The 25,212-nt window shown below is 42.7% G+C and overlaps 1 long non-coding RNA gene across 1 annotated transcript; it reads left to right on the top strand.

Moving 5' to 3' along the window:
- Positions 1-41: 41 nt before the first annotated feature.
- On the top strand, positions 42-19,335 carry LOC142072831 (uncharacterized). The gene is made up of 3 exons (XR_012669423.1): positions 42-178; positions 1,430-1,510; positions 19,249-19,335. It is a non-coding gene; the product is annotated as an uncharacterized LOC142072831 (long non-coding RNA).
- The last annotated feature ends 5,877 nt before the right edge of the window (positions 19,336-25,212 follow it).

Here is a 25,212-nt window from a genome sequence, read left to right as displayed (position 1 = left end):
TGCCCCCTCCTCCCTCCGCTCGCCGCGGTCTCCATGCCAACCGGCGGAGGCCTGGTTTGGGCTGAGCTGCAGAACGAGCCGCGAGAGGCCGGCCCCGTCGGCGGGGAGGGGGAGGGGAGAGATTCCATCCTCGTGGGGACGGACGAGGGAAGAGTCCCCTGTTGGAGGAGCAGGGGTGGTGTGTGAGAGACCCCCACAGGGGAAGGGGAGACGGGCTTCGGGCCGGGGGACGGGGGGGTGTCTCTGCACCATTGCCAGGAAGGGTTGGGGCTGAGACACGCCTTTATTGGGGGGGGGCGCCTTGGAGGAGAGAGGCTCCCATTTGGGGGGAAAGACCCCCACCCCCCGTGGCTGGGGTCAGGGTGCGTAGGGGATGAGAGGCTGCCCACTTGGGAAGTTCGTATTTTAGGGAGAGGAGAGGAGTGACACCTCACTTTAGGGCGAGGGAGAGGCTCCCTCATTTGGGGATCCCTTGTGATCTACCGCCGCATGGCATGGGAAGATTTGGAGAGAAGGGCAGTTGACAGGCAAGGATGGCAAATGTGGGTAGCCCAATGTGCAGCAGAGCATGGGATGGACTAAGGTCTATGGCAGGGGTGGGCAAACTTTTTGGCCCAAGGGCCACATCGGGGTGAAAAACTGTATGGAGGGCCGGGTAGGGAAGGCTGTGCCTCCCCAAACAGCCTGGCCCCTGCCCGCTATCCGACCCCTCCCACTTCCCACCCGCTGTCTGTCCCCCTCAGACCTCCTGACCCATTCAACCCCCTGCTCCTTGTCCCCTCCCAGGGATCCCACCCCCTATCCAACCCTCCCTGTCCCCGGACTGCCCCGACCCCTACCCACACTCCCGCTCCTAACTGCCCCCCGGGGACCCCATCTCCTATCCAACCCCCCCTACTCCCTGTCTCCTGACTGCCCTGACCCCTATCCACATCCCTATCCCCTGAGAGGCCCCCCCGGGACTCCCCCACCTATCCAACCTCCCCCCCGTCCCCTGATTGCTCCCCCCCCCGAACCTCGGCCCCATCCAACTTCTCCATGTCCCCTGACTGCCCCCCGGGACCTCCTGCCCCTTATCCAAACCCCCCCCCCCACACACACACACTTCCTGCCTCCTTACCATGCTGCTCAGAGTGGCAGGACTGGCTTATTGGAAAGCCTGGGAGGTGGGCAGGCGCAAGCCATGCTGCCTGTGTGGCAGCATGGCTGCAGGGGAGGGGGGACAACAGGAGAGGGGCCAGGGGCTAGCGTCTCCGGCCGGGAGCTCAAGGGCCAGGCAGGATGGGACCGCGGGCCGAAGTTTGCCCACCTCTGGTCTAAGGTGTGATTAAAGACTCCCTTCGGATGACGAGTGTCCAGCATGCACAAAATTGCCCCCCATAAGGTCCCTGCTATACAGCACCCTAATTGGGACACACTTCCCATGTAGGAATGAAATCAGGAGGGCCAAATCGCACCTGGAGCTGCAGCTAGCGAGAGATGTCAAGAGTAACAAGAAGGGTTTCTTCAGGTATGTTGGCAACAAGAAGAAAGCCAAGGAAAGTGTGGGCCCCTTAATGAATGAGGGAGGCAACCTAGTGACAGGATGTGGAAAAAGCTAATGTACTCAATGCTTTTTTTTGCCTCTGTCTTCACGAACAAGGTCAGCTCCCAGACTGCTGCGCTGGGCATCATAACATGGGGAATAGATGGCCAGCCCTCTGTGGAGAAAGAGGTGGTTAGGGACTATTTAGAAAAGCTGGACGTGCACAAGTCCATGGGGCCGGACGAGTTGCATCCGAGAGTGCTAAAGGAATTGGCGGCTGTGATTGCAGAGCCATTGGCCATTGTCTTTGAAAACTCGTGGCGAATGGGGGAAGTCCCAGATGACTGGAAAAAGGCTAATGTAGTGCCAATCTTTAAAAAAGGGAAGGAGCAGGATCCTGGGAACTACAGGCCAGTCAGCCTCACCTCAGTCCCCAGAAAAATCATGGAGCAGGTCCTCAAAGAATCAATCCTGAAGCACTTACATGAGAGGAAAGTGATCAGGAACAGCCAGCATGGATTCACCAAGGGAAGGTCATGCCTGACTAATCTAATCGCCTTCTATGATGAGATTACTGGTTCTGTGGATGAAGGGAAAGCAGTGGATGTATTGTTTCTTGACTTTAGCAAAGCTTTTGACACTGTCTCCCACAGTATTCTTGTCAGCAAGTTAAAGAAGTATGGGCTGGATGAATGCACTATAAGGTGGGTAGAAAGTTGGCTAGATTGTCGGGCTCAACGGGTAGTGATCAATGGCTCCATGTCTAGTTGGCAGCCGGTGTCAAGTGGAGTGCCCCGGGGTCGGTCCTGGGGCCGGTTTTGTTCAATATCTTCATAAATGATCTGGAGGATGGTGTGGATTGCACTCTCAGCAAATTTGCAGATGATACTAAACTGGGAGGAGTGGTAGATACGCTGGAGGGCAGGGATAGGATACAGAGGGACCTAGACAAATTGGAGGATTGGGCCAAAAGAAATCTGATGAGGCTCAATAAGGATAAGTGCAGGGTCCTGCACTTAGGACGGAAGAACCCAATGCACAGCTACAGACTAGGGACCGAATGGCTAGGCAGCAGTTCTGCGGAAAAGGACCTAGGGGTGACAGTGGACGAGAAGGTGGATATGAGTCAGCAGTGTGCCCTTGTTGCCAAGAAGGCCAATGGCATTTTGGGATGTATAAGTAGGGGCATAGCGAGCAGATCGAGGGACGTGATCGTTCCCCTCTATTCGACATTGGTGAGGCCTCATCTGGAGTACTGTGTCCAGTTTTGGGCCCCACACTACAAGAAGGATGTGGATAAATTGGAGGGAGTCCAGCGAAGGGCAACAAAAATGATTAGGGGTCTGGAACACATGAGTTATGAGGAGAGGCTGAGGGAACTGGGATTGTTTAGTCTGCGGAAGAGAAGAATGAGGGGGGATTTGATAGCTGCTTTCAACTACCTGAGAGGTGGTTCTAGAGAGGATGGTTCTAGACTATTCTCAGTGGTAGAAGAGGACAGGACAAGGAGTAATGGTCTCAAGTTGCAGTGGGGGAGGTTTAGGTTGGATATTAGGAAAAACTTTTTCACTAGGAGGGTGATGAAACACTGGAATGCGTTACCTAGGGAGGTGGTAGAATTTTCTTCCTTTAGAGGTTTTTAAGGTCAGGCTTGACAAAGCCCTGGCTGGGATGATTTAATTGGGGATTGGTCCTGCTTTGAGCAGGGGGATGGACTAGATGACCTCCTGAGGTCCCTTCCAACCCTGATATTCTGTGATTCTATGATTCTCTGCTCCAAGGAAGTAATAGGGAGGTGTGTCACCAGTGAGCACAGTGGGTATGGGGAGATTTGCTTTGTGAAGTTATCAGCATCACTGCCTGCATCACTCCTGGAGAGGTTTCAGGATATTTTATGCCAGGGGTCAGCAACCTTTTAGAAGTGGTGTGCCAAGTGTTAATTTATTCACTTTCATTTAAGGTTTCGCTTGCCAATACTACGTTTTAACGTTTTTTACAAGGTCTCTCTCTATAAGTCTGTATATTATGTAACTAAACTATTGTCGTATGTAAACAAGGTTTTCAAAATGTTTAAGAAGCTTCATTTAAAATTTAATTAAAATGCTGATCTTACACCGCCGGCCTGCTCAGCCCGCTGCCGGCCTGGGGTTTCGTTCACCTGCTCCGGGGACCTTGGGGAAGGGGGTGGAATAGGCATATCCCCTCCAGCCCCCTGCCATGAGCCACTCGGGGAGGGGGCTGGGAGCACCCCCACCACTCCCTAGCCCTCAGCCCCGACCCCTGCACCCCCCCACCCCAGCCCCATGCCCTGACCCCTGCACCCCCCCCACAACCCCAGCCCTGGGGTGCAAGGTCTGGCCAGGAGCTGGAATGAGGGAGGAGGCTCAGGGTTGGGGCAGGAGGTTTGGGTGTGGAGCGCTTACCTGGGCAGTTCCCATTTGGTGGGAGGGGTGCAGGTGGGAATGTGGGTGCGTGTGCAGGAGCTTCTGTTTGGTGCTCAGGGTGAGGGTGGGGATGTGGATGTGGGGGGTGCAAGAGTCAGGGCACCCTGACAGTGAATTCACCTGTCCCCAGCAGACAGCAGCGTGCCATTAAAAATTGGCTCGCGTGCGGTCTTTGGCACATGTGTCATAGGTTGCCAACCCCTGTTTTATGCCTTGTAAGATGGACTCTGTCAGAGTCATGACTGTCCCTCCAGGCAAAAACATCCCAGGATCTTGGTTATTGTAGACAAACATTAAATAAGCATCCATCCCAAACTCTAGGTGTCTTTCCATTAATTAAAATTGCACAATATTAAAATATTCAAATATTTCCATGAAGAAATTTTTGCCTAATCATCTCAAAGGAATTGTACTTTACTTCTCAAGGCTGGAAAAAAAAATCCTTTTAAAACATAAAGAAGCAGCCACCATCAACAAATCATGCAGAAAGAGGAAATCTCAAAGAATTTAGGCCCTAATCCTGCAATATGTTCTGCACGGAACAAGCTGCAGATCAGAGCCTCAGTTTTCCCTAGCTAGCTCCAAAAAAGTCTGTAGATGTGACCTTTTCTGAGGAACAAATCTAGAATTCTGATCCAGGAAACTGAATCTGCCAGATGTTTGAAAGGTAAACGTTAAAAGATACATGATGGCACATTGTATTCACTAAGGTACATAATCGCTTGGAAAGTTTTGTTACACTTTATTTTAACTTTTTCTTACTCTTTAGTTTTTGTGGGTGACAGCAGGAGTGGGTGTTTAGGAGGAATTTGAATATGGCTTGGTGAAGAGGTTCAGGCAAAGTATTTCCTGAGAAGGGAGCAGCATGGAAGAAGGCAAAGAGGGAGGAAGAGATAAAAGGGATATTAAGGCTGGCATCACTATTAGAACAATGTGATTAAAAGATGGAAACGGAATGTGGTTGAAGTGACATAAGATTTGGCAGCAACATTTTCTACAGGTTGGATGCTTGCACACTTGATCTCAAATTGACTTATGAGGTGGGAATCGCTATAGTGAGGGCAGATCCAGAAAGGTATTTAGGTTCCTAACATCCTGTGAAATTCACATTTCAATGGATGTTAGGAGCCTAAATACCATTTTTTAAAAATCTTCACCTAGATATTCTCAAACAATTTAGTTATTGGGACAATGTGACCCAAGGACCTCTTGATGCCAACTGGCAGAGGGTACAGGGGTGCATAAGGGTTACAGGGATTCCTTGGGTGTGATATTTATATTCTAGCTCACCAAAGAGTGTCATGTTAGGTTTCTGTTGAAAGCCTGTATCACACTGATCATCATAATCTTTGTGAAATATATATGCATATAATATGTAAGGAGATATGTTTATATAGGAAATTATGTTCCTAAGGCCTTGTAGTTAAAAGTAGCTCACCAAAGGTAGCATGCCTTAAGCCAGGTTCCACCAGACAGAAGATCAGAGATGCTTATCTCTGTGGTTGACTATTGTATATTGTGTCTTACAATGAGAGTATATTTGAATACTGAGTCAAATGCTAATAAGACATTGGGGATGTCAAAAGCAAAATTAACAGGAAGAGATAAATGGGTGGGGGACTCTGTGTTAGAGGTGAAGAACAAAGGACAGGACTGGTATATCCGGGTGTGCGGAAAGATGCCTTCACATCCTTCACTGGGGGAGGCAAGCTGCCAGCATGCTTGGCCTTAGAAGGAAAGGTCTCACCCATCCTGGTTCAAAAACATTGTGAGAAGGACTTGGGGTAAGCAGTACTTTGTTAGACAAGAGGGCATCTTGTTAGTTGACTTTAAGCTCTAGATTGTGTGATATGCTTTTATTTGATATGTAACCCTTAGTTTCCAGTATTTCTGTTTGCTATCATATGAATCTCTGTTTATTAAATAAACTTATACTTGCATTCGCTATAAACAAATATACGTATTGTGTGTTAAGCGGTGCTGTGTTCTAAGGTGTACTTTGTAAGCGGCAGTGCATGGGTCTGGTAATTCTGTGAGTGTCCAGTGGATAAAAGACTGGACACTGCAGGGGTATGCTCTGAGAACTTGGGGGTTGGAGTGTGCCTATCACTAATCTGCACAAGGTAGAGTGGAGCCCGTGTAGGCTGAGAGGGGAGTGCTTGTGTTGCCTGTGGCTGAAAGAGTCAGGACAGGTTCTTCAAGAAGACAAGGCTTCTTCACACTAAGGGTAGGTGGTAGCGAGGTGTCTCACAACCATGGGTAATCCTGGGAAGCACCAGGGACAAAAAAGGAGGAGCAGATATTTTTAAAATATTGTGTGGGGGGAAAAAGAATAGTGCAACGTAAATGCTAATAAGAACCTGATATTGCAAACCCTGACATGTGAGTAGTCGTTACCTCATTGACTTAATGGGGCTACTCGTTTTTGCAAGGATTACTTATGTGAGTCAGGGTTTGCAGGACCAGGCCCTTATATGAAGGGCATACCAACATGCTCTATATAGAGATTTAAAACAAATATTCATGATTCTTATTTTCCTTTGTGCCCTCACTTTGCACCTCAGATACAAAGTATTTAACTGTGTAAACAATCACTTTTTCATGAACTACATGTAAATTTCACGCTCATTTTGTGAATACCTTTTTTCTCTCATCTGGGAAAATCATTTTTAAGTTATATTTCATTTACATTTACTAATTGAATCTAATTGTTTATACAGGTAAACAGTTATAACTGAATTTATTGATATTGCCTATTCATTGACTGACAGATGTGATAGGCCACCATCCTATATTCTTTCCTAATACCCTCTAATGTGAGAAAACTTCTAAGAGCTACACATGTGACACTGTTATAGCCTGCTAGATTCATATGGTTGACACTTTAGGGGTAAGTTTTCAGAGGGATAGCCTCTCGTTTCTCAGCACAATTTGTATCTGCAGAATTAGTGTCCCCACTTTTGTACCCACAATTCAGTTTCAGGTACAAGTCTGAATAGTTGCACTAATTGCAGGCATCTGCAATTCATTTTGTGGTTGCAAATTAATTCTATCTACAAATAAGGTAGCCAACGTTCAGGCCAGCTCTAAATACACCTTCACCTCACTGGAACAAATTAAGGCCACCTTTTACACATACTTATGAGGGAAAAGCCATAGCTAGGCAGATTGCAACTACTGCACCTTATTCCAGCTTTTACCCATCCTTTACCCCCTCCAAACCTGCAGAATTTATGTTCCACAGGTCATTGACTATTAGAGCTACAAGAGGATTATTGCAGAAAGCTTCCCTTCTTGGCTTCTTCATGTGTCCTGCAAGTTATTTCTGCCCTTCTTCTGATATGGGAAGAAAGGCCAGGGAGCACACCATGCCACATTAATACTGCTATTGTATGCCTGTTTATGCCTATCTGTACTTTAAAATCAAAGTGGGCTGGTGTTTTGTCCAAAACTTGCTTCAGATTCCAATTCCTCTGGAATTTTCTCTCCTACCAGTTTTCTAGTCCCTGTCAACCAAATGTTCAAGTCATCTGATTTAATTCCTTTTAGTCAACTGATCTAACTTCCTTTGTCACTTAAATTCCTGTCCTGGAGACCTGCCAAACTATGCCTTTTATGAATGCCTGTGAGATTCCCATGGAACATAAAACTACTAAAACACCAGTAATTAAACTCTAGTCTAAACAATGTTTTGATGCTATTGTTTGAAAAATTAATCTAATGAACTGCAGAAGGAAGGTCTAGAGCAATTGCAATGTGCTGCATAATGCATAATTTCAGGCCCCTCATTTAAGTTTGCAGGTGTCACGGCAACTTCTCTTTATCTTTGTTCCCTTTGTTTTCCTTACCTGCTGGTGGTAATATTTTCAGATGCAATGTTAGTCTTAGAACCAGTTGTGATTGTTTAATAATGTCATAAAAAATGGATTATTCTTTCCATCGAAGAAAATACTACTATGTAATAACATTAATATGTGATTCATCATATAAGAAACTATACTGATAAATACAAAAAACATGTACAGGAGACAGGATCATTGGTTTTATTTTATAAAGTCAAACTAGTTTATGACAGCAGCCTGAGCAGTCCATCTTTCCCGTTGGACAGTCTTTATTGGATTATTCAGCTATATATTCTAGTGTATTATAAAATATTTGTAATTTGGTGCTACCGTACGTTAGTCCACACTATGATTTTGATGGCTTAAAATGGTCTCACAACTTCTATTTGATTGCTTGAGAAGAGGCTCTGACTGCTGTTGCTACATTGCATACTCTGCTTTTGGATGTAAATGTTTAACCGCTTAACAGATAAGTACATTCTTATCGGTTTCGGTTAATGATTAAACTCCTCTGCCCCCCACACGGGGGGTCCCAGCAGCTGGGACCCCGGGGCGGGGCTGGCAGCCAGAGTCCCGGCTGTTGGGCCGGTGGCAGCGGAGTGCTGGTCCCCGGGCCAGCATGCCGGCAGCTGGGACCCCGGCATGGGGCGGTAGTGGAGTCCTGGGGCCGGTGGCCAGGATACCAGGCCCAGGGAGGCAGCAGAGCCCAGCGGCCCGGACCCCAGGTGCGGGGAGGCAGCAGAGCCCCACATACACTACCCCTAGTTCCCGGCCTATGTGAACTCCTTAATGGTTAACCATTTAACCAATAGAATTGTAATCAGTTAAAAGGTTTCCATTTAAAAACCCTACTTACATCCCTACACCCTACCAGGATGGATTATTCATATAGATGTCCAGTTTGTAGTTCAAAATGCCCTTTGTATTGCTTCAGATATAACATAGGTGGAATGGCATACCAGCTCTGTGGCCCGCACTGCTTCCCGCAGCTCCCATTGGCTGGGAACAGTGAACCGCGGCCACTGGGAGCTGCGGGCTGCCGTGCCTGTGGACAGTCAATGTAAACACGGGATTACCTCTCGCGGATTACCCTGACAGGCCACGTGCAGCTCACGGGCCACAGGTTGCCCACCACTGTCCCAGAAGGTGGTACCTCTCTGACAGTGTTTACAACCTGAGTGATTCACCTTAATCACCGCCCCCCCCCCCCAGTTCTTAGTTCTTGGAGGAGCTGGGGCAACCCTTCCTGCAGTAGCTGCACACAGTGTGGGCCCGCAGTGACCTAAAAACCCAATATATTATGGTCCCCAAAGATACTGCATGGGACAGCAGTAGCTGTCACACTCTTTTCTTAAACATTTGCTCAAAACAGTAGTTACATGATAAGAGGGTTTATTAGCATTGGGGCACTATCATTTTTGTAAATTATTTGAAAAATGCATAAAGAGTCCATTTGCAAGGAAATATTTTTATGGTCACAAATATATAGCCAGGTGGTTTTGATTGTTTTACAAAAGGTACGTAGAGTTATATGGAAGTAAATGTTCCTGATTGATCCCATATACACTTATTTCCACAAAAGATGTCTAATTATATATACAAAAAAGGTGTATGTGTAATATAAATTACATATTACTAGCTGTTGTTGTTGACAATAGGAAATGGGGAATGGATCTAAGAAACTTTTCACAAATATGGAAACAGTACATTTTCTCTTTTGTAGACAGTATTTTGGAAATAAGTTGAAATAATCAAGAACTGAATTTTTGTTCAAACATACTGGGAAGAGACCCTATTGTATTAGTAGATTATAGTCATTGTGAGAATATAGTATTTACCTTGTTTTCATTTTTGTTGACCTACTGGGAAATTTTCTAACATGATTATGTTTTAATACAATAAAATACAGTGAAAAGGAATAGTAGTTTGATTTTAAAGAAAGATGCAAAGTCAGTTAAATGACTTCTAATTTTTTTCTGCACTTTTTCTACATACAGTTTTTAAAAAAACTTTTTATTAATTCTTTAAAATAATTACACTCAAATAGGCATTTAAAAGCAGTGAAAAGGGATTACAGGTTTTTTCACATACAGAGCAATATAAGAAACAAAATTCATTTCTTGCTAAACAAAGACCCTAGGAACCATTATAGGGACAATAAATGGAAATCTCACAAGAACATTATCTAGGGCAGCACATGAAAGTAAATATTGGATAATATATTTTCTAATAGTAATGATGTCTTGTAATGTGAGTCCTCTCTACAGCACTGATAGTAAGGCTTTGATCCTGCAAGCCCTTGCATGGGTCCTGGTCCAAAGCCTATAGAAGTCAATGGAAAGACTCCCATGGTTTTCAGTGAGTTTTGGATTAGGCCCATAGTGTGCGGTAGTGAACACAAGGTTGTTGCCCTCCAGCACAAGTGTGCGCCAAGATTACATGTGGTTGTAATTAAATTATGCACTAGACACTGTCTTTTGCACTGAACAAAAGCAAGTCAGTCTAAATCCCCTTGCATGCCTGCTTCCATCTTCTCAGAGACTTAGGGCGAAAAAGGGGTGATATAACAGAGAACAGACATTCTGAGAAAACATGCGCTTAAATATAATCCTCAGCATGAGATGCTTTGCTATTTGCCTTTAGCCCTTAAGGAGCATGGATCAGCATTCATGTTGTGCTCCCCATCAGCACCCAGCCTTGGCCAGAGAAGCGAATGATCCAACCAGGGTTGCTAACTTTCTAATCACACAAAACCGAATGCCCTTGCCTCGCCCCTTCCCCAAGGCCCTGCCCCCTGCTCTACACTCCCCCTCCCTTGGTGGCTTGCTCTCCCCCATCCGCAACTCACTTTCACTGGGCTGGGGCAGGGGGTTGGGGTGTGGAAGGGGGTGAGGGCTCCAGCTGTGGGGTGGGTCTGGGGATGAGGGGTTTGGAGTGAAGGAGGGGGCTCCAGGCTGGTTGGTGAGGCTGAGGGATTCGGAGTGTGGGAGGGGGCTGCAGGTTGAGGCAGGTGGTTGGGGTGCAGGAGGAGGTATGGGCTCTGGGTTGGGGGTGCAGGCTCTGGGGTGGGGCCAAGGATGAGGGGTTCAGGGTGTGGGAGGGGTCTCTGGGCTGGGGCAGGGGGTTGGGGCCTGGGCTTACTTCGGGCAGCTCCCAGTCAGTGGTGCAGCAGGGCTAAGGCAGGCTCCCTGCCTGTTGTGGCTCTGTGGTGCCCTCCGGAAGTGGCCAGCAGGTCCAGCTCCTATGCGAGGGGGTCAGGAGGCTCGGCGCACAGCAATCGCATGCGGGCACTGTCCCCCCCAGCTCCCATTGGTTCCCAGCCAATGGGAGTGAGGAGCTGGTGCTTGGGGCGGTGGCAGCACGTGGAGCTCCATGGCCCCCTACCTAGGAGCTGGACCAACTGGCCAATTCTGGGACGCAGTGTGGTGCCAGGACAGGTAAGGACTAGCCTGCTTTAGTCCTGTAGCACCGTTGACCAGACTTTTAACACCCTGGTCAGCGGTGTTGACTGGAGCTGCCAGGGTCCCTTTTTGACCGGGCGTTCCGTCGAAATCTGGACACCTGCAACTCTAACCAGTGGACCAAATTCGGTGATAAATTCTGGTCATGTGCCACCTGAGGCACGTTGCACATACACTAAGAAGAAGCACTTACTCTCGCTACTAGGCAAGAGTAACTTTGTGACCTCTAAGTAGGGTTCTGTATAATTCAGGATCAGGTTTGCTTATGCACTCTGTTCTGCTAATCACTTTGTAACTTGTGCTTATTCTCAGAGCACTCTGCAACTGAGCTGTTCAGAATCAAGCCTTAAATCTTTGTGGAGAAGATTATCTAAATCTTCATTTAATGTCTACTAGTTCCTCAGAAACTTGTATTTTATTGTTCATTCTTTCCCTATCATCTGTATTTTTAAGAAGTGGCACTTGAATAAGATTGTTTTATCCAGTCCTGAATAGGCAGGCCTCTCAAAAGTATTAGCACACCATTGACACCCAGAAAGGAAGAATGATTTTGTGGTTAAACACTGGACCGGGACATCTAGATTCAATTATCATTAAGGAGACGATTTGGTCATAGAGGTCACAGATTCCATAATTCCAACAGATCTCTGTGACTTCTTCGGCTTCAACTTCAGCCCCTCTCGTCCTTCAGCTTCAGCCCCAGGTCGTAGGGCTCAGGCAGCCAGCCCTAATTGGCGGGGCTCCACCATGACCATACCCTCATTTTGTACATTTTTACCATGATTGTTCTGTGAATTTTGCTGACAAAATCATATCCATAATTATCATCTTTGCCACAGACTTCCTGTGTGACCTGAACAAGTTACTTAATCTCTTTGTACCTTAGTTCCCTATCTGTAAAATTAGTTTAATCATTCTTTCGCCTGTTTGGAGTGCAAGCTGTTTGGGGCAGGAGTTGTCTCTGACCATGTATTAATAAAGCACCTAAACAATGACACTGTGTCAAGGTTCCTTCCCCACTCTGAACTCTAGGGTACAGATGTGGGGACCTGCATGAAAAACCCCCTAAGCTTATTTTTACCAGTGTAGGTTAAAACTTACCCAAAATACAAACTATTTTACCTTTTGTCCCTGGACTTTATTGCTGCCACCACCAAGCGTCTAACAGGGAAAGCCCTCTTGGAAACTTCTTTCCCCCCCAAATCATCCCAAACCGTGCACCCCCTTTCCTGGGGAAGGCTTGATAAAAATCCTCACCAATTTGCATAGGTGAACACAGACCCAAACCCTTGGATCTTAAGAACAAGGAAAAAGCAATCAGGTTCTTAAAAGAAAAGGAGTACTTGTGGCACCTTAGAGACTAACCAATTTATTTGAGCATGAGCTTTCGTGAGCTACAGCTCACTTCATCAGATTCTGATCTGATCAGATTCATCTGATGAAGTGAGCTGTAGCTCACGAAAGCTCATGCTCAAATAAATTGGTTAGTCTCTAAGGTGCCACAAGTACTCCTTTTCTTTTTGCAAATACAGACTAACACGGCTGTTCCTCTGAAACCTGTTCTTAAAAGAAGAATTTTAATGAAGAAAAAGTAAAAGAATCACCTCTGTAAAATCAGGATGCTAAATACCTTACAGGGTAATTAGATTCAAAACAGAGAATCCCTCTAGGCAAAACCTTAAGTTACAAAAAGACACACAAACCGGAATATACATTCCATTCAGCACAACTTATTTTATCAGCCATTTAAACAAAACAGAATCTAATGCATATCTAACTAGATTGCTTATTAGCCCTTTACAGGAGTTCTGACCTGCATTTCTGCTCTGGTCCCGGCAAAAGCAACACACAGACAGAGAGAACCTTTGTTTCTTCCCCCCTCCAGCTTTGAAAGTATCTTGTCTCCTCATTGGTCATTTTGGTCAGGTGCCAGCGAGGTTATCCTAGCTTCTTAACCCTTTCCTCTGGCCAGGAGGGATTTAAAGGTGTTTACCCTTCCCTTTATATTTATGACACACTATAATTGCAATTGGAGCCTTAGGTGCATTTGTAACACAAATAATGAATAACAATAATATAATTAGGTTAGTTAATCTTTCAGGGCTGTATGGGCTAGCTTTTCAAATATATTTAGGTGTCTCAAGTTGCAGATAGGCATCTAGGTGGCTTTTCAAAAGGATCTAAGTAGGTTAGTCATGTAACTCCTATGACTTTCAATGGAAATTAGGTGCCTGACTTATTTAGGCCCTTTTGTAAATCCCACTTGGCATCTATTGGCATCTTCGGGCATCTAAATACCTGTGGAAAACTGGCCCCATGACACTAAATGTGAGAATGTTCAGCTATTGTAAGACAAACAATGACGTTTCAAATACTGTGTTAAAAATCTTAAGTGTCGATCCATCAATTGATATGTTGGTTGTTAGAGCCATGAGTCCATGGACCCTATTTGGGTCTGGGAGCGCACTTTGTCCACTCTTGCAGTAGAAGGTAAGCTGACTTCTACCGGTAGCCAACTCTATCACTATGTGAAATAATCATAACCTTAGATTGTTTTTACAGAGGAAGAGGCAGAGAGTAGTTTTCTTAACCTTTAATAGAAGAGTTTTTCCTTGTATATTAATCAGCATTGTTTAGAGGAGTAAATAGGGACTGGCAACCAAGAATTCCTGGATCTGAGACTGATGATGTGGGGGTTGGGCAAGTCACTTAACCTCTCTCTATTTCAAATTGTGAAACAAATAATATTATTTTACCTACCTTTCAAAGGTGTTATGTGAAATTAATTAGTGTTTGTATTGCACTTTGAAAATATAAGGAGCTGTATAAGTGGAAACATTATTACTAGAAGCTTGATCTTGTTAAAATTATTTTTGTGCTACATTCAGTTTTCTGGGCCAAGTTTGATACCTTGTAAAGTATCTTAAAATGTGCTGCCATGATTTCACTTGTACAAATAGCAGTGGATTTTTCAAGATATTGTAATGAACCTATTTAGTCTCTGTGTGTACCAGTGCCTCTGCTGGTTGGGATCACAGTTGCCCAACTGAGATCCTGTACTGCTAACTAGATTCTCCTTTAGTAGGGAAGACTAGTAGTAGTAGATTACTGTCCTTTAGGATCAGGAGTTTGATCCCCACTCTCACTATGAAGTTCCCAGTAGCCGTGCTATAAGCAACCTGACATCCAGATGTGGCCATGGATATGTTACAACATATGGTAATATGTCTGTTTTGTTTGTTGCCCTTCTGTGTGTGGTGTTTGTTTTAAGTGTCCAGGAGCGTTGGACCATAGATATTTGCCTTCAGAGAAGGGATACTTAACTGTAAGTCCTTCAATGCAATACAATGGATAGGTGTTCAGTCAATCCAACCTCCTCTTCTTTAGGAGCTTGTTTGCTCTAACTGCTTGATTTAGGGCCTACCTCAAAAAGGAATGAGCAGTTATGTGACAGAGTATGGTATAAATAACCTTGGAGGCACACTAATGAAGTGCCTGAAAGAAAAAGTCTCAACTATCAAGCTATGAATCCACTCTCCTTGTGCCACAAACCAGAGGTCATGTAACTTAGGAATGTGTAGCCAAAGATAATACTACCTTCAGAGAACTCTACTTACAGGTAAGTAACTCTCCTTTAAAAGAGGTATCTTTGTGTGGCAGACTGTTTATGGGAGCAATTTGAATTGAACTTTAAATGAAAAAGGCATATCTCTGTAAGTGGTAATAATTTTAGTCATCTTGCTGTGGCTAGGGGTTGTGGAATTCATTAGCACAGATTAACATATAAAGTGGGTGAGATATCTAATAGCAAACGTAGAGGTTTAGGGACCTTAATTCATCACTGAATGAACAGCGTGTACAGTATTAGGGACTATGAAATTTTTAATTTACACAAAGTGTCCAAGAATATAGGGAATAAATTTAAACCCAAAACAGATAATGGAGCTGTGCCCTGCCTAGCTGGCAAGTTGAATTGTTTTTACACTGAGTGAAGAAAGCTAATTATCCCAAGCACAAGGAGACTGCTAAAAATAATAAGATTATAAAGAATAATTTGCTGATATAATTACAACAAAATTGGGTACACACAATCGTCAGATACATGTATTGCTTGACCTGGGCGAGAAAGTGAAATAAATCCTTCCTCTATAGCCTTCGTAAATTTGTTTTTATCATCTCCAAGTGGTGTTTGCACAGGCAGCACAATTTGCATGTGTAATGTGGCTGTACAAATTGACAACAAGTAAATTATTCAAGGAAATAGGCTGGTCGTGGGTCTGAACTATCTCGCAAAGCCTATTCATTTTGAAGAATCACTGAGACGTGAAGCTCATACATCAACCATTTTCTGACAATCCTCAGACTTATTGTCTCCTAAAATGTCATTATGGCTATTATTTATGAAGCTAATTCATTTATTAATATATATTTAACTCTGACTTGTCATGCACCTTAGCAGGCATTCTGTGCACTGCATATTTTTGAATAGATGAAAGAGTTTTGCAACCTTTAATGATTACTGTAAGCTGCTATAGATTTATAGAATGCAGCTTTATTATCTACTTGCATTAATACCTTTTTATAACTTTTTTTCCTTAAGGCCATCAAATATAAATGGCAAATGACATATCCCAAAGATTGTATAAAAAGAGATTTTCTCGGAGTTTGTTGAATTTTAGAACAAAATGGGTTAGCTAACTGTTAAGGCCTAATTGTTATATACTCTTAAAATGAATTACATTGGATTTTTATGTATTTTGCTTAAAAATTATAGAATACAAAGTATCCATGTAGACATGTATTAAACTCTTCCCCTGTGGACGGGTGGTTGTCTTTTGATTATGCCCACAGAGAGAGTGCAGTTTAATAGGGGGCAGAGTCAGATGGAAAATAAATCTATCTTGTTACAAACTACAGTAGAGTGTGTGTAATTTCCCTAAGACCATAAGAATGACCATACTGGGTCAGACCAGTGGTCCATATAGTCCAGTGTCCTGTCTTCCAATAGTGGCCAATTTCAAATGCTTCAAAAGGAATGAACAGAACAAGGCAATCATCAAGTGATCCATCCCCTTTTTCTGGTCCCAGCATCTGGCTGTTCCTCAGGGCAGTGGCCTCTAAAGTGTCATGCACTATGATGGTCTTATAGCAATAATAACTTGATATTCACATTGACCCCATGAAAGGAGTAAATATGATCCTTGCTCTTCTTTATCTTGGTTTATACAGAAACAAAATGGCCCAGGTTTATACACCAGAAAAAGTGTGCAGTTTCCAGATGCAATGGCTATGTATTATTACAGTGTGTATTGGGAATTAAACACTCAAAATATGGACTGTGCACCAGCTCCTGTGTGGGGTTTAGCTAAATACATTCTTGAGAGTACATTTTAAAATTGTTCAGAGAGATATTACTTTTTAATTGTAAGGGAAAAGCACATATGTACCGAATGATTATTCATTGTTGTTTGAAAAATGGTACTAAGAATGGATAATTGCCATATGTTATAAGAAACGGTATTACTCAAAGGGAAACACTAAGGTGGGAACAGTCTTTATTCTTTGTATTGATTACACATCCAGAGAAAACGAGATGAAGATTGTAGCTCTTCTCTTCCGCTAAAATTTTGAAACTTCGGTGCCTAAAGTTAGAGGGAGTTTTCAAAGGCACAGTGAGCAGATAGCTTCCCTAACTCCTAGTGAAAGTTAATAGCAGTTGGGTACCTGACTCCCATGTATGTCTTTAAAAACAAACAAACAAACAAACAAAAAACTCCTTTAATCCATTAAAATAGTTTGAGTAACTGAGATCAATAGGTGCTCACTTAGCACTTCTGAAAATCAGGAAACTTATTTAGCTGTCCAATATGGATTTAGGTACCTAACTTTAGACACTCCAGTTTTAAAATGTTGGCCTTATTTCTTGTGACATTGCAGGAGGATGTAAGATATGAAATACTTAATCAGTATGAATTGAATATGGACATAAAAGAATCATTCTGTTCCTAACTTGAGAGACTATTTAAAGCAGCAATTCTGTTATAGAAGGGGGAAAAAGCTTTATTTCTGTATAAGGAATATATTTGGATTATTTCACTTTTTTTAGAATAAGCACATTCCTGAAGAGACAGTGAATATCAAGAATCCATGTATGTAATTAAAACCTTGGTCTACATCATGTAAATTAAAAGGAAGAAATGTAACTCCTTGATCTTGGAAAGAAGCTATGAACTTTTGCAGTAATAATTACAGAGTAAAAAGAAAAAAAATACACATTTTTTTACAGTTCTATATAAATGCATTCTAATATATGTCATGTTAGCTTATGGATGAGACTCTTCAGGTAGTCATAGTAAGTGTGTAAATACTACAGTCTGCTCTATATACTGATCTGGAAGTACATAAATACATCCTGATTGTCACCACCAATATTCTGTACATAGTAATGGGGGAATAATTTGATTTTATATTTTAGGCAAATCAAATTACACCTTCTGTCTATTATATCCACCCATTCTCATTCTGCTACTTGAGGTCTGGAACAACTAGAGAGGGTAAACCTGTATTGTAGAGCTGGACAAAACTGGGGAAATATTTCTAGAGAAATTTTCCATGTGGCTGTGCTGTACAGATTCAGAATGTTCAGAAAGGGAAGTGCCCCGTCAGAGGCTGCCTCCACAGCTTTTGCTGCTGCTCTTGGTGACACTAATCCATATTCCACTTCAAAGTTGGCTGCTTCAACATCTTTTACTGCTGATCCTGCTTTACATTTTTGGAACAAGCCAGGAACTCTCATTTGCTCTTCTATAACCAGGCGGAGTAGACACAATTTCTAGTTTCATAAAACAAAAATGCTGAAGCCTGGGACTACATACTACAACCTCCAGCTGTACAGTCTTGTGTTGTGTTTACATAAGGGGCGCAAGCCTGAGTCCTACTCTGGCATCTTTGTGATGCTCCAGTTGTTCAAAGGGGCAATATGGAGGGCTTAAATAGCTAACCGGAGATTTCCGTAGTACAGGGAAATCACTGAGTAGCATAGCCAGCCCTGCACCAACTCCTTTTTAGCCCCCAGCCCAGGGATCATGCCAAGGAGTGTAGGAGGCATGGCTAGAGCGCCATCCCCAGCTGGTGGATGACCCCCTTGGGGCTAATGCATTGAGAGCATCTTTTGGAGTAACTTCAGTGCTGCTCAAACTATGCTGCAGCTGAACCAGCCGTGTACTGCCCTGAGGATTGGGGAGCTGCAACTGGTTCCTTTGAGGTTCCCCCACTTTTGCTGCACCTAGTGGATACTATGTGCAGCAGAAGATTGTTTCCCAACCTATGAAGGATCAGTTTTATGTCAGCACTTGGACAGGAGACCTCTTAGGAATACCAAGAAACTGAAGGAAGTGGTATTGATTATTCACTATGTGGCATTTTTCATTCTGAGTCAGCACTGATCCACTGAAGCATGGTGCTGCCGAAGGATACTGGCCATTAAAGATTCCATGGTGATGTTAATAATAAGAGTAGGTTTTCTAATCTCAGTCTCCTGCCCAAATTCCAAGTTAGGTGTTTATACTTTGCTTACCTTAATTCTCCTTGATTGGATCACTGATTCTTCACTTCTTGTCCTAAACATTTGTGCAGTGTTGTTAGGCACTGAGGTTTCAGAAAGAGATGGCTGAATTTCAGCAGCAGATGCAGTGATCTTGTTCGTTAAATTTGTAAAGCACATAGAGATCATTTGGGATAATAGATTCTGTACACATAGTAAGATCAATTAACTTCATATGTACATTTGTTGCAGTGAAGGTGAGATCCTGCTGAGACTACATTGATAGATAGAGCTGGTTGAAATTTGTTGTTTAATTTTTTTAAATGAACATTTTTGCAGAAAATACCTGTGAAATTTTCCAGAAAAAGATTTATTTTTATTTCATTTGAAATTTTTGCAGAAAGTATCATTTTCTGCTTTGTGTGGCTTGCAGAGAACAAATTGCAGCAACTGCGAACATTTTCGCTGAAAGTGAACACATCGAAGATGAAGTAGATGTAGAATAACAATGCGCAGAAGGAATCATCACTGTAAATGGGAAAGAAATCTAGGCGGTCGACAAATATATTTACCTGGGTCAGCAGCTGAGCAGAGACAACTCATTCGAAGGGGAATGCAGTAGGAGGCGAAAGGCGGGGTGGGCAAGTTTCAGCAAAATAAAGATTTCTCTAACAGATGATGAACTGCCCATTAAGAAAAGGAAAGAACTGTTTAACTCGGTTCTACCAGCAATGATATATGGAGCAGAAAGCTGGTCAATGACAAAAGCAGAGGAAGAAAAATTCACTGTCACCGAGAGCAATGGAAAGGTGAATGTGTAAGATATCGCTCCATGATCATATACCGAATGATGAGATCAGAAGGCGTGCAGAGGTGACCAATGTAGTGCAGGCAATGTATGACGCAAAGCGAAGATGGGCGGGTCATGTAGTCTGCAGGCAAGACAATGGGTGGAAAACCTGCATCAGTGATTGGATCCTCAGAGACCACAGGCGACCACTGGGCAGACCAAAAATGCTCTGGGCCAATCCGATGACAAAACTCTTTGGCCCAAAATGGAAAGAACGTGCTTGCAACAAAATAGAATGGTGTGGTGTTGACTTGCGTTCGTGGAGGGACAGACGAGGACAAGCCGGACAAAGGTGATCATTTTCTGACCAGCTCTGTTAGTACAGAACAATTGTTAATCTTCTTTGCTAGTACATTAGAAAGTTTGGGACATATTATGGGGTGGTGGTGATATGAAGACATTTCAGAAATTAGTGTAAAGACATGAGGGAGCAATACTGTATTATGTTCTGGCTGTGCCACTTCATGCCAAATCAGATCAAGTCCTATCAACGAAAAAGTTGCATGAGAAATGACCATTCAACCTATTCACATCCACAGTTGTGCGTGACCCTCTAATAGAAGATATGCTAGGGTTCAAATTTTTGAATGGGCCTTTACAATTGCATCTACTAATTTTACATGTGCAGCCATTTGCATTTGAAAGAGCTACACTTGCCCATGCACACTGACATTAATCATGCAAATCACAAATTTGCATGTGCAATTAGATGATTTGCACATGAAAATGTAGGTTTTGTGTGTGGAATTGGATGAATATGCAGAATTTATGGATGTAAATTGAAAGGCCTTTTGGAAAATATTTCCTTTTTTTCTGGTTAAAAGGTGAGATGAGTGCCATCCTGGTCATCATAATTGGACTTCCAAAGTGAATAAAACTAAATCAGATTGAGGCCAATTAAATTCTGAATAAAAGCATCCACACAGGGGTTTAATGTGGTTTAAGTAATCCATTTGAAATTAACACCTGTAGTTAATTTGATTGAATTTTCCTCAATTTCTATGTAGACAGGCCCTTAGACTGACTTGTTTTTCAAAGGAGGAATATATATGGTTTGTGAGAGGTGAAGTCATATATATCCCTCCTCACCCCTTAAGAACATTCAGTCAGTTGCATTATAAATATTCATTTTTTCTTCTTTTTAATAGGTGGGATTTCAGAGTTCTCAGTATTGGCTTATCTCTGCTCCCATTGAAGTCAATGAGAATTTTACCATTTGACTAGGTGAGCGCTGAGTGCTTCTGAAAATTCCACCCAACATTTCTCCTGCACCTGGTTACATAGTTTTCATAGTTTCATCATATTTTCCCCCATCCCATATTTTGTGATGACGTCTGAATGGTGCCGGTTAAATGTACAGTCTTCAGATCTTGATAATAGGGCCCAATAGGGTGACTACGACATTCAAGGTGCAGTCCAGACCCATTAGGGACTGTGTCACCACATGCTCTGCAACCTAGGATGACGCACCATGCCTTCCTGCTGTGACTCCCATCCTGGGCTCCTCACAAACAGCCAAACAGCAGGTAGGTCACACCCACAGCCCTGGTCCAGCAATTCTGACCCCAGCAGCCTGTCAGCAAACACCAGCCACTGTGTCATCCAGAAGCCTTGATTACTACATGCAGGGTGACCCCAACACACTCCCAGTGTCAGCTTTTCCCCCAAAAAATTTGTTTTGTGCACTGTCCAGCCCTCACCTGGACAGACCAGGTATATTAGGTCTGTTGAATTAGTTTTGATTAAAAAATAAAGCAAGTCTATTTAACTTCAAGGAGATAGGTTTTAAGTGAGTACAAGTACTAAGGCATTAAAGTCAGAAATGGTTACAAGAAAAATAAAGATAAAATGCTTCCTAGTACTAAACTTAAACTAGACTTGGTTCAAGATGAAATTCTTACCACAGGTTTTCAGTAGCATTGCTAACCAAGTTTCAGGTCAGGATCTGCTCCCAAAGTCCAATGGCTGTTTCTTTCTTAGGTGAAAAAAGAGAGATGGACAGGAAGAGAACCTGGGTGCTTTTGCCCCTCACTTTTATAGTTCAATCATTCCTTGAAAAGCATTTTCCTGAGAGTGACCCCTAGTTAAAGTTCTTTTCAGCTGAGAAAAAGGATACACAGAGTCCGGTGGAGGAAGGAGGCTCATGCTGTTACTTTTCACCTGTGTATGCTGAAATGCAGATTTAGATTGTCTTCTTTCTTCCCCTCTCACTGTCTGAGGACTTTGTTTACAGCTTATATGCACACTGAGGTAAACATACATCTCTTTGTTTAAGACAGGCTTGCTTGACCAGTTCTTCCTAATGGAGACTACAGTGAGTTTGAACATGTGCCTTTAACATAATACAGGCGGATTTCATAACTTTACACATAATGTTGCTACGTACAGTTCACCCTGATATTATTGACCAGTGAGTTATTAGCTTTCAAATGACACTTCACAAGGCGTATTTCATACAAAGATTATTACAGTAGTATGTAGAGTGTGAATGCTGAGTTCATTTGGTCACAGTGTCATGAGAGCTGTGAGAAATTTGAAAATCAAATTGGTGAGCAAGCTAACATTTAAAAAAAGTCTGCAAAGCTGAGTAGCCTCAGAAGCTGCAATGTAGAAATTAAAAATGGGGAAAAAAGCAGTAAAACCCCCACACACTAAAGCAAAAGGGATATAAAAACAGAACAATGTGCAGAATGCCACTTGATGCCCACAGCTGCATAGTGGGTATATTTCAATGTAGCTTTTTTCAACCTACCTCTCTTTTGGGGCCTGATCAAAAACTCATTGAGTTGGGATCAGGCCCTTGCTGTTAGAATCCCTTTGGATCTTAGGCATGCTCAAATTGGTTGGGCTACTGGTTGAGGGTCCCAGTTTGAGTTCATAGCTGTTGGTCAAAAGAGCAGTATTCTCTCCAAACAGCCCTGAAAACAAATGCCTGGTCTTAGCTGCAGCACAAAACTCAGCAAATTAAAATGTTGTTTCTTAACTATGCTATGGATTTCTTCTTTCACTGGCTGGTATATTCTGCAGATGGTTGGATCAGCAGCAACAAACATGCAGCTGTGTATATTTGGCAGACAGGTGTATGATTTTTGCGTTTGTTAGTTAACGAACAGCAGCAGCCAGATTTCAGTAGCAATGACCCACAGTTATTGAAAGGGGGGGAAGGGGAGTGGCATGGTAGTTTAGTATTTGAGCTCGATTGGCTCTTCTCACTCCTCTGTCCATACCTTCTCTCTCCAGTATCAGATTCTGTTTCACGTAGAAAGCCTGCCTCCCTTTGCTATGCATATTTCAAACATTCAGCTTAAACAGCCAAATAAGACAGAATGATTAGAATACTTGGTGTTCATGAGGTTGTAGGGTATAATGATATTGAGGCCCTTTATAGGAATAGGCTATCCAGTACAAATTAAATAAGAACCAACCTGATTTCACCCAAAGCTCAAATGAGCCATTTTTATGGGGTTTAGAGAATTTCTCTTAATTTATTTCATTATTTTTCATTAATTAGCACCTGTTTAGTTCCTGGTTCTGATCAGGACTGAAGCCAAAGGACCAAATTGCCTGGGGCCTGAATCTGCCTGGTCCTTTTACAGCAACATAGTGTGGAGTGAGGACATAGGCGCCACCAGCCCACAGAAAGGTATAGCAGTGTGCCTGTCCTCTCTGAACACTGGGGTGCTCCTCAGTGTCTCTCAGTCCTGCCGCGGGGGTTGTGTAACACCACTTCTTGCTATAGGCTGTACCTTAAAGGCAAAATCTAACTCCAGAAGAGGCAATCTTCTTTCTAAAAATGTTTTTGGGTCCCTGAGAAGTAAAAAAAAACAACCCCACCTGCTTGCGATTCTTCACATCCCCAGGACATTCAGGCTTAAGAGGCCATTAGAAATATTTTGCTTGCCTGGGTATAAATGAGGGCAAAATTTGGAGCACTCGGAATTTGATTCAGTGGGACAATATAATTGTAGTGCTTCACCTTTACACTAGAAAATGTTTTACGTATTTCACAATCATGATACACATATTTAAGTTCATAAATAAAATTAATCAGTCATTTCAAAAATCCCACATGTTGGGACCAGGAATTGTACCCATGTCTCCTTCCAAATCAATCCTCTCCTTTGCCAGCCGTGGGTTTCAAATGTTTTCCCATGAGACTGGAGTCGTTAACATACTGTCATACAGAAAGAGGGGTAAGAGAGGTACACTCAGCATCCTTTTCCGTAATGAATAATGCAATCACCTTTACCATATACTTGATCTTCAATGATTCAGAAAGTAAACGTTTGGAGGGGGTTGCTAAACTCACACCTTCCACATGATCCTGCAAAGCTATTGCACCAGTGTACAATTTGGAAATCGAAACTCAATAATACATATTTTTTTTAACTTCAGAGAGTCATGTTACTTAGTGTTTGCAGCGTAGATCCCACAGGATTATCTAAATCTGACATTTATCTGGGTAAAAGCTAACACAAAGTGTCATGGCTAATCACATGGTTTTTGTACTTTTGGTTGTAAAAGAAAAAGTAGTGGAAGTGACACAAATAATATATTATCTATATATGTGAGGTAATCTTTACTGTTTTGTCACTTCTTGGATATGTTTGTGAACCCAACACAACTATAATTTATTATTTTTGTTAGATTTCAAAGGATCATATTCATTTTAAGTAGCACTATAAATAAATGATCATTTAAGCCTTCATCGATGTTGACTTCAATGAGACTACTTGTGTGATTAAGAATTGCAAGACTGGACCCTTATTTATGCGTCATATGACTTACAACAGAGATCCATGGCTAAACTCTGCTCTTTGTTACTGCAGTGTAAACCTCAGAGGTAATTCTGATTTATACTGGGGTAATTGAGAGTAGAGTGTTGCCCCTATTTTTGCTCTTTGTAGCCATCTCTCATGAGAATCAGAGAGAGTCCAGAACATTAAATCTTTTATTGGACCTACCCTCAAACTTTGAAGGGTCACATAAAATACAATCAGAAAGCAAACTATCTGTAGCTTTGGTTTTGCCAAGCCAAAATCAAAACATGGCCTCTTCAGCCTATCTGTGATAAGAATAGAGGAAAGATGTTCTCCTTTGTCACTTAAAATGAAATTAGCTTCTGCAGGTAAAAGACAAAGGTTTAATCATTTGGAAGAAAAAACTAAAGATTAATAAAAAATGACATACTCAAAGGTGTCTCTGCATTTCATCCAATATTTCCGTGCAGGATACATGAGAATATGAAAAAATAAAATTAAACATGGTGTTTGGTGATAGATATGCATGCTGGTGCAATCTAGCCAGATATTCTCAGTGTTACAAGAATATCTTGCTTCCTAAATATGAGTTAAAGTAACACTTACCTTGCTTGTGCCTGTAGAAGTCCTTCTACACATGCTATTACTGTATAGCTATCATAAAAATAAATTAGCCAGTCTACATTTTCAGGTTAATCTTCAATTTCATAATTGCATCGGTAATTACTATAAGTTAACATAATTAGGTGCTAACACTTAATTGAGAATTATTTATTCAGGAATCTTA

The sequence above is a fragment of the Caretta caretta genome, chromosome 7 (genome assembly GCF_965140235.1).
Source record: "Caretta caretta isolate rCarCar2 chromosome 7, rCarCar1.hap1, whole genome shotgun sequence".
NCBI lineage: Eukaryota > Metazoa > Chordata > Testudines > Cheloniidae > Caretta > Caretta caretta.
The sequence above is the reverse complement of the archived record's forward strand: the minus strand, read 5'-3'. Positions and strand labels throughout refer to the sequence as shown.